The sequence below is a fragment of the Garra rufa genome, chromosome 11, assembly GCF_049309525.1.
Source record: "Garra rufa chromosome 11, GarRuf1.0, whole genome shotgun sequence".
In the NCBI taxonomy this organism is placed as follows: domain Eukaryota; kingdom Metazoa; phylum Chordata; class Actinopteri; order Cypriniformes; family Cyprinidae; genus Garra; species Garra rufa.
The window spans coordinates 4,189,796-4,201,927 of NC_133371.1; positions in this window are offsets into that span (position 1 = coordinate 4,189,796).

Sequence of the window (12,132 nt, forward strand, 5' to 3'; positions counted from 1 at the left end):
TTTGTGTTGATAGTACAAAAACAGAAACAGGTGCGTAATGTAATTTACTCAGCTTCTCGTCTACTGAACTGGTATATGAAAGCAGTATCACATTCCTCCAGCTATGAAGCTGCTAATCTGAATCAGATTTTTTGAACAACAGTCTATCAAATATGTGACATTTCTTAAATGTTGAGTGTTTCAAATGCAACACTTTATTTAGTTAAATGTGCCCATCTTCATGCATAATGGTTGGTGAAATGGATCACTGCCTGCAGGATAATGTGTTTAATTCTCAGCATTGATTCTCCTGTCCATTGTCATTGGACGCTAGAGAACCACAGTTAATCTCTTGACTTGAGGCTTTGCAAGGATATAGCTCAACCTCTAGTTTCCATTTTTAATATATTAGGGGGGGGGGGGGGGGGGAGTTTTGTACTGCAGTGTTATTTTGCCATTATTTTGGCAGGTTGTGGTGCCTAAAACTGGTCTTTAGAAATTGCATCTGCAAAGTGGACAGGCTTTTTTTTTTATTTTGAATAGCACACATTTCCAGGAGTCAGATTTGTAAAAGTGTGTTATGTTGTATGTGTATATATTTTTGAAAAGTACCTTTGTAATATTGTTATTGTTTGAAGTCTCTTGGAGCACCATGTAAATATCATTTGTTGTACAATTCATATTTTCAAGTTCAGTGTGGCCACACAATCTACTTGCTGGAAACTTGTCACATTGATGTATGCTCCTGATGTAGGGTTTGTGTTAAAGAAGGAAGCTAGTCATTAGCTGATGAGCGCATTTCTCTTTTGTCATGCATAATTCAATCAGTGAATTATCATTCATATTTATCACTTTGTTGTTGTTGTTGTTATAATTTGGCATGGCAAACAAATAAGAATATCTAAACAAATGTTAATGAAAGTGAAATGCATTGTAATGTGGCAAATCATATGAATATTTAGAAATGAATGGCATAGATTCATTATTAAATTGTTGATCTGTGTCAGTAACGTCATGCTCTAATGGGTTGCCCATCAAAATTATACATCTTTGATAACTGGCATCACATGAAAATGTATTGAAACCTGTTAATGAAACCTCAAGGGTGATCATCTGATTATGAATAAAGGGAGAAACCAAAAAAATGGAAGTTAAATAATATTTTTTGTATAAGTGAGCATATGGCAGCCGACTTATAATGATCTGCATGATTTATAATAGTCCTTTATGATTGTTGCTTGTCAAATTGTACAAACATGATGATTATGCCACACTGTGGGATCTTAGTGTAATTAATATCAGAAATCTTTTAGGATTTGTGAAATTTGTCTCAGACAGCCAAACCATGGCCATGATCATACACTACAACGCTGGCTTAAGTAAGATAGTAAGGCCTTGATTAGCTGGTTCAGGTGTGTTTAATTAGGGTTGGAGCTAAACTCCGGACACTGGCCCTCCAGGACCGAGTTTGCACAATCCTGCTCTAAGCGGTACTAGGTCCATAATAAATAAATAATTGAAAGTATGGGATGTCCAGAATAATCAAATATCTAAATTAATACATAAACAATATTTGTGATACAGTCTAAATTGAATGGTCACTTGAGAAATGGAGTCGGATTGAGCGTGGAGCTACAATAAAATTAAAACGCGCGGTCCCACTTTACAAATGAAGTCATTGGGCCAATGGTGGGTCAAACAGTTCTTATAGAATGAGCTTATATAAGCATTAGTATAATGCCAAAAAAAAAGGTATGGAAGACATAATAGTGAGAAAAGAAAGGACAGAAAACTGGACATCTGCTCACGTCCATTTCGGCTGATCTCATCAACTTGACATACAATCTGATCTTTTAGACTGAGATGCGTTCCAAAACTATTATAATATATTAGCATTCACTCCAATGGATGATAAGGTTCTTTTTATTATAAGCCATCATTACAAGCTGCAGTTATGTCATCTGTTTTGAGTGGATGCAGATCGGCTCTCAACGTTTTTTATTGTTCATCAGGTTGACAACAAAATCATCTAGAAAGTGATTCCAGCGTTCCTCTATATTGCTCCTGTGGTGTGACCTATTGTCACTGAATTAGAATGACTATTAAAACTTTATAGCTAGAGTTATTATTAGAGTTAGAGTGTTATAGTTATCATCCTTGGTGTGAACAGTTTTTTTTCTCTCTCTCTTAAGCATGGATCTAATAAAGCTGCTTCCACAGGCAAAGTCTTATTATCTGATGCAATGTCGCTTCTCTATACAAAAACAACTGATGGTAAAAAATAAATAAATAAAAAATGTGTATTTTCCTTAGTCACACAGCAACTTTTTAGTCAGTCAGTCAGTGATATATAATATCAAGAGGTCCTATATGATGAGCCATATATGCTCCATTCATTGAGACATCAGACTGCAGATTTGTGGTAATACCAGACTCCACTTAATCTACTAATCATAATGATTTCAGAACAGTTGAGAATAAATCAAACTGAAAATCATTTGTCAGGTAAAAATGCCAATTCCCCAATTAAACAATGAGAATCCAATTCAGAATTCAATTCATTTCCATTTCAGACAAATGCATAGCACCAATTGCTCAAAGATTCATCTAAGAGTGAGAGATTCTTACCTGACAGCAGAGAGACACACAGCGACATGTAAACATTTGGATGCAGATCTTTAGAGACTCGCACACAATGGGTTTTCTATTGTTTTTCCACTTTGCATATATATTCAGACCAGAACAAATAAATCTTCAAATTAGTTATAAAAACCTAAAAGACCTTTTCGTCGGTCAGGATTCATAACCCAAGGGTCACACCTGGCCGGATATGGGAAAACATTCTTACCAGGACCTGAGGGCAATACACCCCTCAGCAGCAAAACAGAATTCTTCAAAATACTTCCTCATAATATAAGTAACTGCTGTGAAATTGAGAACATTTTACCAATCACACGGAGACATTTGAAATGATTACTAAACATAAAAGGGGAAAAACAATACATTTACAACATATCATAGATGTGGTATATAGACCTTCCTATTTGAGCTTCGCTTTTGTTTTGTTGCATGGCATTTGTTTTGTAAGTGTTTCTGAAATTTGGTTTCATGGAGATCAGACCGGCCTTACAGAAGCAATGTAGATTTAACAAATGAATCAGATTTCATCACTTGCAAAAGTGTTAATCAAAAAATTTAATTTGAGTGAATAAAGACTTAGGGCCAGATGCCAGTGCTAAAATAGTACTGTCAGGATTTACTAAAGATGCACAGTGAAGAATTAGTGCTGAAAAGGCATGGACACAGTTATTTTTGTGCTTGACCTTATTGAATATGCATTCTAGCGAATGCAAAATGTATGGCAAGAGAGTATTAAAATGAATCACTCAATGCTATTTACTAATGTTTGCACTCTTTAAATTACTTGTATTTGCACCATTATTTAACTCCCCAAAAAAGCATGTCTTAAAGCAGGTGTTTTCTAAGTTATAATAATAATAAAAATAAAAAAAAATAATAAAAAAAAAGAGGATATTAGGGCAACACCATTTCCTGAGGTTTGAATAAGTGCCAACTGCTTAGCTGTCCGCAAGACATCCGCTGGGCAAGTGACAAGACATAATTCAAACACATAAATGGCACCTGACATGCTGTTTAAGGACTTTTAAAAGCGAAGTGTTAGCTGACAGGGAAGTCATTTGCTTTCAGTCTCATAGACTGCCTATTTAATCAGGCCTCAATCCCTTAGAGGCATAATAAATGATGCTGCCAAGTTTCATAAATGAAGGATCAATTGTAATTGATTTCATAGTCCAATACATTTATTAAAGTGACACCCATTTATGCATTTGCTTACTTGTTTTCTCAATCAGGCCCTGCTTGCAGTTCTCCAGAGATGAGGCCTCAAGTGCTGACTAACCACACACTCTATTAGCAAAGTCAGGCAAAGAATTGCATTACAATAAAATAATTGCAGCAAACTGACAAAGCAAGGTTGATGCAAGGGGGGAGAGGGGGCGGCAGTTTATTTTTCACGTCAGTTTGCCTAAATACTTGGCTGCATGATTTGCTAACTATGTGATGTGTGTTAGTGTGTGTTCGACAGACAGTTTAGGGATGGAATTTCCTCTAAGAGCTGAATAAATTAGTTCCAGGTTGTCGGGGGCTGTCACATGCACGCTGATATCCCTCGCAGATGAACCCTGTCACTCACGGACACTTGGGAAAGCCGCTGGTGATTATTTCATTCTAGCGTCGATCCTGCCTGTCCAGTTAAATCATGGTGGAAGCACACCTCACACACGGAGACGGCCACAATGAGAGAGAGGAGGGGTCTGGGTAAATAAAAAAAAAGTAAATAAGTAAAAAAAATGTCTGTATTATCATTATGCTTTGTTTTTACATCATTTTGCATTATGTCTTGCAGCACTGACAGATTGGGCCCACTGGAGCCTTGTTTTAGCTTAACAATACTACTACTTTAAGACTTGTTCAAGGAGTGTTCGTATTTGCAACTTGCCTATAGACAGCTTCTGTGGAATGCCATCTTTTCAATACTTCTGTAGGGATTAAGTACATTTAATTTAGCTCAAAGGGAATCGAATATGATTCAATATGGAATTTGAACAGAATCGCTGTTTTACGGCTGTTCAGAGTCGACCCGCGATTCATTAAACAAGCCGTGTAACAGAAACTCTGCAATGGATATTACTATCCAGAATATAGTGAAAACACTATATATTAGCACAGTAGCAAAATTGGCAGTTTAAGACATTAACTTGTAAGCACGAAACACAAGATACTTATCTTTTCTAATAAAATTATGATTTTATTGGATAAACCTAACACATACAAACTAATCTAACATGAACACAGGCATTCACACAGGTTGCAGAAAGAGAAAGTGAGGAAAGAATGAGTTTAAAGGAATGAAAATATGAAGTCCCAAGTTTATAGCAATATGTGTAATTGCTTAGACCTGAACAATCATCAATCACTTAATTAACCCTCGTATTGAGTCTCTCAAAGAGGTTATTAAACTTTATATCAAATGCACCAGTTCAGTTAGAACCTGGAGGTTACTTGCGTTGCCTTTTTCTGTGCCGAGGGAATTCCTTTTTGTTGCGTCGCTCCAGAAAGGGGGCCTTCCCGAGGTTGCTGATTGGTTGGTTCTGTGGTCCTTTGTGAAGTCTTGGGCGTTGGCTTGGCTGAGGATGCGAGTTGTGCGCTGTTAAAGTTCAGGTCAGGCGAAGACGTTTGGGTCGGTCGCGGCTTGCACAAAACTTAACTAGAACACGAAACTCTCAACGGAAAGAAATTAAAGTAATATATATAGTAGCTATCATCTTAGCCTTAAGATAGATTTTAAAAATAAAACTCTGCTATAATCAGTTTGAATGTATTTTGTCCAGGTTTTGTCACTGCTGTTATTTATTTATTTATTTATTTTTTATTCAGGGTGCCTTGAGCAGTCCACAGCTGTGCCTCAAAAGCAGTCTAGGATTTTACTGAGTATTTCAGTTCCTCATGCCCATCAAATCAAGAATGATGTGATGAGGAACGAGAAAAATCGATCATCATGAAAATTCAGTAAATTAGTCTAGAGAAAGCATCAACTGTGATATCCTGAGATGCCCTCTAGTAAGATTTGATTGAATCGTTTATACTGTATGGTCCTGGCTAAAAAATGGTTGAGCGTCTGGCAAGATTAGTTCTATGTTGCTGACATCATACGAGAAGGAAAAGCGATTATAGCGATTGATGAGGCCAAAGCCAATCAGTGGCAAGCTGGCTCGCAGATTACAATCCATGCATAATGGCAGCACGTATGAATATATGAATACACGATGCACTGTTTTCTTCCATCAGACCCCACTAAATATATTCTGTTACAACATTCACCCTGAATAATAGCCAGTCATTATGGCCTCGAGCACTGCTTTTGTGTGTGCTGTGTTTAGAAGAGCTCTATTTTTATCGCAATGGAAAAGAAGCTTCATCATATTTGATTTGATTGTTTTTTTTTCTTTTTTTCTTTTTTTTTTTCACACGTGTAGACTGCTAAGGACAATCAAAGGCAGAGGAATGCTGAAAAACATAAGTAGCTGATGATCAAGTGAAAGCAGGAAGAGAAAGACACTTAAAATTACAATGTAGTGGAAGGAAATGCTTTTCAAAATCACCTCCCCGTTTCTCTCCTTTAGAGCCCATGTAATTAATGAACTCCTCAATGGCGGAAGTTTAATGATGGCAGACGCAATGTCGCTTGTGTGATTAATTGCTACCGAGGTGAGGTCACTGCTTTCCACCTTTGGTTTACAACTGCAGCCATTACAAACAACTGTATTCATTTGTGTATTGTGTGGATGTATGTGTCAGTGTAAAATAAGTGAGAGACAGAAGCAAAACCTTATTCACTTACTTACTAAACATTAATAATCTCGTTTAATCAGGCTCTCAAGGTGCTGGTGGCATGCAAATGAAAAGAATAGTTCAGTGTCATTGTCATGAAATTCTGTCAAAACAAAACAAAAAATGTTTATGCAGCTTATCTATCGTAATGTTGTTTTGTGACTTATAACATGTCAACGTGTATTTATTTGATTTGACAGCCACGGCAGAAATAATTTATTGTAAATCACTCTTTTTTTGTAATTTTAAAGATCAAATTCAGGTGCCTGGATGGCAGTAACAGAATGATTATGCATAGTTTTAGTAAAGTGTGCCAGATTTCGATATATGTTGCATTTTCCACGACCTAGGACTGTAAGATGGAGAATTTCAGCATGCAAATAGCATTTAGCACAAATTTTTAGCTCATGTTTGCACCATCACCTGATTTACATAAATCTTTTAGTCAAAAAAGAGACATGAATTCATTCCTAGTCAGTTCCCTTGTTGAGATAAAGGAAAAGGACTTTTAAACAAAGAGTTAAGATTCTCGCTGATTCATGTAGTTTGAAGTCAAACTTCTGCCTGAGCAGTACCAAAATTCATTAGGGCTCTGATTGTGTAGTAAATGACGTTTGATGACTGATAACCCTAAATTCAGTCGAGACTTATCTGCATCTGGTGCTCTAATCGCAGCCCATCCAGGAATTTGCTACATGCAGGTAATCCGGGCCATGTCACTGATAACGCTGCAGCTCAGAGTCAGTGTAATACATGTTCTTATCATCATGCAAATTAGGGCAATGGAGAGCAGACTCTTTTCATATGGTGGCGGGGTCTAAACCGATGATGGGTTACTGCTCCTGTGTGCAAACACAGTGGAGCTGCTACGAATTTGATTTGCAAAGTAGGTTTATAATGTTTTCATCTTAAGTTTTGCGACCCATACTTTTAGACTTGGCTTTGCTGGTTAGCGTGACTCATTAACCCCTAGTAGATGCACAGCGTATGTTGGAACTACACCATCTGACACTGAAATACACTGACCAAAATTATAAATGCAACACTTTTGTTTTTGCCCCCATTTTCATGAGCTGAACTCAAAGATCTTTTTCTATGTGCAAAAGGCCTTTTTCTCTCAAATATTGTTCACAAATCTGTCTAAATCTATGTTAGTGAACACTTCTCCTTTGCTGAGATAATCCCTCCACCTCACAGGTGTGGCATATCAAAATGCTAATTAAACAGCATGATTATGATTATTGCACAGGTGTGCCTTAGGCTGGCCACAATAAAAGGCCACTCTAAACTGTGCAGTTTTACCACACAGCACAATGCAACATATGTAATAAGTTTTGAGGGAGCATGCAGTTGGCATGCTGACTGCAGGAATGTCTACCAGAGGTGTTGCCTATGAATTGAATGTTAGTTTCTCTACCATAAAACGTCTTCAAAGGCATTTCAGAGAATTTGGCAGTACATCCAACCGGCCTCACAACTGCAGACCACGTGTAACCACACTAGCCCAGAACCTCCACATCCAGCATCTTCACCTCCAAGATCGTCTGAGACCAGCCATCCGGACAGCTGCTGCAACATAAGCTTGTCAGAAACTGTCTCAGGGAAGCTCATCTGCATGCTTGTCTTCCTCATTGGGGTCTTGACCTGACTGCAGTTTGTCATCGTAACCGACTTTTGTGGGCAAATGCTCACATTTGATGTTGTCTGGTACTTTGGAGAGGTGTTCTCTTCACAGATAAATCCCAATTTTCACTGTACAGGGCAGATGGCAGACACCGTGCATGGCGTCCTGTGGGTGAGCGGTTTGCTGTTGTCAACGTTGTGGATTGAGTGGCCCATGGTGGCGGTGGGGTTATGGTATGGGAAGGCGTATGTTATGGACAATGAACACAGGTGCATTTTATTGATGGCATTTTGAATGCACAGAGATAATGTGACAAGATCCTGAAGCCCATTAGCTCATGTTGCAGCATGATAATGCATGGCCCCATGTTGCAAGGATCTGTACACAATTCCTGGAAGCTGCAAACATTCCAGTTCTTGCATGGCCAGCATACTCACTGGACATGTCACCCATTGAGCATGTTTGCCCTGCTGAAAAAAACAGCATATGCTGGTTAGGTAGGTTTTGGTGCTGGGATGCTGGTTTTAGCTGGTTAATGCTGCTCCTTTGCTGGTTTATGCTGGACCAAAACCTACCTAACCAGCATATGCTGTTTTTTTCAGCAGAGTGGGATGCTCTGGATTGGTGTATACGACAGCATGTTCCAGTTCCTGCCAATATCCAGCAACTTCACACAGCCATTGAAGAGGAGTGGACCAACATTAAACAGGCCACAATCAACACCCTGATCAACTCTGTGCGAAGGAGATGTGTTGTACTTTGTGAGGCAAATGGTGGTCACACCAGATACTAACTGGTTTTCGGACCCCTGTGGCCTTTTATCGTGGCCAACCTAAAGCACACCTGTGCAATAATCATGCTGTCTAATTAGTGTCTTGATATGCCACACCTGTGAGGTGGATGGATTATCTCGGCAGAGATAGGCCTTTTGTGTACTAATGCTGCCTTCATGTGATATGGGAAAGATGATGCTTTCCACTTGTGAAGTGGAAATTACCAGTGTGTCGTGTTCAGGTGCTTTTGTTGTCGTAGTGAAGAGAAACATGGCGGACTCGCAATTTGTCCTCACATGCTACTTTGGTAAAACAGACCAAATAAAATAACATGAGAAAATTGCCTCCTTCAGAACACTGTACCGCACAGCACCCTACTGGAGGCGAGCCACGACGAGCTAGCATCTTCTCTTAACGGTATTTTTAAAGACAACACTATGTTTAAATAGCGACGTTATTAAAATCTTTTATGCCCCAGCACTATGGGGGCTACAAACTAACCAACTAAACAGCAGAGAACTTTTAACATCATGCAATGCTTATCATTCAGTATAGTTTCGTTGCTGTCCGCCATGTTGAAAGGTCAAAGTTTATCCCATCTCGGCAACTCGGGTATCATAAAAAATTTTGAGCTTTCCAGTGGAAATTACAACGTGAGTGGGTGTTCATGTGCAATTTAGATGTCGGATTTTGGTATTTTCCATAATTACGATAGCACATGAAGGCAGCAATAGACATAGTCTTAGGTCTTTGAGGTTAACTCATGAAAAATGGGGGCAAAAACAAAAGTGCTGTGTTTATAATTTTTGTCAGTGTACATATTTTTTTCACCTATGACACTTATAGCTATTTATATTCTGTTGAAAAACATTTTGGAAACCCCAAATGAGTCCCAAATAGTTCAGTACCTGATTCTTCTTTTTGGGTGGCTCTTAAAATTGTATCATGGACTATCCAGGTCACCATTCAGGATAGTCACTAATGCAAAGTTCTTGTGAGGACAATGTCATTTGATAGCACTAGTGATAACAGTTTCCTGGATCCTGCACCAGTAGAGCAACTGCCATTAAAAAGAATAGGAATGTTGATGGTTAACTTTCTCCAGGTACATACAGTAAATTTTGTTGGGCATGCCCATGGACCACCCACAGTCCATTTACTGATTATCTGATGCATTTTGCACACAGCGTTGGTAAGCACTTCCAAGTTAAATTAGAGTGCCAAAGTCAGGATACATAAAAAATGTGTTCAAAAGGTGGCTTATAGCTTGTGAGGAAGAATGACTGGATTCATGTGGCTTCAAAACTTTATTTTTGTTTAGGCACCTAGTGTTAAGTAAAGCGAAACATAAATAGCTTATTTTCTGTATATTAAATAATCATTACTTACTTTCTGTATGAACATAAATTACTGTATCTACACAATCTCAACATCTATACACACTCATTAATTGCTTATTTGTGGTACAAACATTTGCTGAGACTGCCATGCCATGCCGTTATGTCCTTTTTTTTTTTTTTTTTAACCAGTCAGCTGTTGCAGATAGGAACTTTCACACTGTGCTTAACATTGGGCTATCGTTGTTCTCAACCCTGCTTTTAACCCTGGCTAGAGGGACGTTTCACACTTAATTTTTTTTCCTGTGGTTGTGAAACCCTGCATTGCTGTGCCAAACTTGTACAGTGTGAAACAATGTAGTGTTACAGCTATCCCCCGGTTTCACAGACAAGGCTTAAGCCTAGTCCTAGACTAAAATGTAAGTCTGAGCTGTTTCAACTGAAACAAAATTGCACTGATTGATCTTAAAATATATCAGTGCCTTTGTTTTGTCTCAAGATGCACACCTGTAATGTTTTTTTTCCAAGCATGTTTATAAAAATGACTTAAATGTCCTAATTGAACTATGGCCTAATCCTGGCTTAGTCTAAACCCTGTCTGTGAAACCGGGCCTATATGCATAGCAACAGAAACCCAAAGCATTCCCCATATTCACATGCTTTGGACTGTCACATAAACAGTTATTTTAGTGTTTGAGGAGAAAAAGTGTAACTTGGACTGATGAAGAGAAAATGATGTTTCATTGCTTCATAGTCCATAGAACAGTCAGCATTGATCGAAATAAAGGGGAAAATAACGAATATAAACGAATAATACAAATATTACGGAAAAAATAGGATCAGTTAATGGACAAGACTGTGGGATGCATAAAATATTTCTTGTAGGGCTATTTTATTTGATGTACTTTGTAATATTTATTCATGATAAACTTTTGAATGCTCTCTACGTGCACAGACAGCATCGCCTATTGTTAATATAATAATTTAATATTGTATTAATTTCTATAATAATTGATACAATCATTTGTTAACTCAAAATAAAATATTAATAAACCTATCTGATCCTGGGTTACTATGGTCACGCAGGTTTGTTTTTGTACTAAACTCGTGGCCTCCAGAAATGCATGTTGTTCTCTCATCGTCGCATCTGGTGGCGACAACATAAGGATGTCGTTCCCACGAGTTTATATGATGTTCCCACGAATTAATATCTCGTGGCCACGACATAAGGATGTCGTTACCTCGACAAAATGATCTCGTGGCCACGACATAATATGACGTTCCCATGAATTAATATCTCGTGGCCACGACATAATATCATGTTCCCACGAGTTTATATGTCGTGGCCATGACAAACATAAGTGAACCGAACGTGTCCCCTGGCGGGCACCGTATTTATTAAACAACAACAACAACAAAAACAGACATCAAAAAGTTGCTAGGCAATTCAGTCAAGAGTAAAGGCAGCATTCAGCATTGAATTTACATAAACATACTAGATGAACTATCTTCTTCTCTGGAACAAATAATAAATTATTGAGATCAAAGACTGCCCGTTAGATTTACCCATAATGAATTACATGTCATGTGCAACCACTACAGAGACATCAGAGCCAGCAGTAAATTCCTGAAGATCTGGCCGTGGTGAGAGCGCTCTGAGCGGATTGATGAGTGCAGAACGCCCCCTGACTATATGGCTCTCGCACGTCCGAAAACGACGAAGCAAATTTTCAAACAGACGTTATCTTTATTAACAAACTGCATATTTGAACTATAAACAAGTACATTCTCGCCTGAAAACCTCTTAAAACTACATTCCGTGACACACAAAGAGTATAAAATGATACGGGATTTGGACGTCCGCCATTACACTCGGAAAAAAACGGTCCCGGCTAGAACACGCGGAGTGATACAAAATTGTGAAAGGGCGTTCCTGTAGCGATACCAGTAGAATATCTCACGGTTCTCAACCAATCAGATTTGAGAACCAGAAAGAACTGTTGTGTAT